A 1,426-nucleotide genomic window follows, 5' to 3' on the forward strand; every position below is an offset into this window, starting at 1 on the left:
AGGAATTAAAGAGACTCTTTGTTATATGGAGCAGCCTTGCTCCACTCATCCAAGAGATATGTCCAATATTCCCAGGAAATGCCTGGCACCACAGATCGTACCTAAACCTGAATATTCCTTGATCCTCTGTCATCCAGGCAGTACCGAAGTCAATCCATCCTCTAATATGTTATAACCTGGTGCCTGTTTTGGATCACTCCTATCATGCTGAGCTGTGACAGCTGATCAGATAACTGAGAATGGCGAGGCAGAAAGGGATGGCACAAGGTTAAATCACACTGCTCAGAATGCTATATAGTTTAAAATGTAAGATTCATTTATATCTAAAACTTTCTATTCAATATTTGTTGGATCATGGTTGAAAATGAGTAACTAAAACCATGGAAAGTGTAGATAAAGGGGGAGTAAGGTAATGACAGAAAGCCCAGCTGAACAATCTCCTACACATATGTGAAATGTGGAATTTAAAAGAAGTAATTTGGTGGAAACTTAGTTCTCCTTCCCATCTTGCAAGATGGTGGGTGAAAAAACCGAAAAGCCAGACACTAAAGAGAAGAAACCTAAAGCCAAGAAGGCTTCTGCCAGTGGTACTGGTAAAAAGGGTGAGATGAAGGCAAAAATGTCCAAGAAGCTGAAATCCTGTTCTGGTTAGAGGAATTGGCAGATATTCCTGATCTGCTGTGTATTCCAGAAAGGCTTTATGCAAGAGAAAGTATACAACTGCTAAATCAAAGGTTGAGAATAAAAAGAAGTAGAAAGCTCTTGTTACAATCACAAAACCATGCAATAGAGACAAAAATGGAGGTACCCAGGTGTCTAAGCTTCGGAAAATGCCTAGCTACTACCCTACTGAAGATGTACCCTGAAAGCTCTTGAGCCACAGCAAGAAACCCTTCAGTCAGCATGTGAGGAAACTTAGAGCTAGCATCACTCCCAGCACCATCTTGATCATCCTCACTGGGCATCACAGAGGCAAGAGAGTGGTCTTCCTGAAGCAGTCAGCCAGTGGCTGGCTACTTGTGACTGGGCCTCTTAGCCTTAATCATGTTCCTCTACGAAGAACACACCAGAAATTTGTCATTGCCATTTCTACAAAAATTGATGTCAGCAAAGTGAAAATCCCCAAACATCTCAGTGATGCTTACTTCAAGAAGAAGCTGTGGAAGCCAAGACACCAGGAGGGAGAGAGCTTCAACACTGAGAAAGAGAGATATCAGATTTCACAGCAGTGCAAGGTGAATCATAAAACAGTGGACTCACAGACTTTAGCAAAAATCAAAGCTGTTCTTCAGCTCTGGGGTTACCTACGATTCATTTTTTCTCTAACAAATAGAATTTATTCACATAAATTAGTGTTCTAAATTTCTTACCAAGAACCTAATTAGGGGACGGGGAGATAGCGCAGTAGAATAATTGCTTGCCTGGC

General features: G+C 41.4%; 1 pseudogene; it reads left to right on the forward strand.

Annotated features, from left to right (window-relative positions):
- The first annotated feature begins 830 nt into the window (after nucleotides 1-830).
- LOC111815074 lies at nucleotides 831-1,361 on the forward strand (annotated as a pseudogene).
- The last annotated feature ends 65 nt before the right edge of the window (nucleotides 1,362-1,426 follow it).

This window comes from Octodon degus, unplaced genomic scaffold (genome assembly GCF_000260255.1).
Source record: "Octodon degus isolate 3935 unplaced genomic scaffold, OctDeg1.0 scaffold00011, whole genome shotgun sequence".
In the NCBI taxonomy this organism is placed as follows: Eukaryota; Metazoa; Chordata; class Mammalia; order Rodentia; family Octodontidae; genus Octodon; species Octodon degus.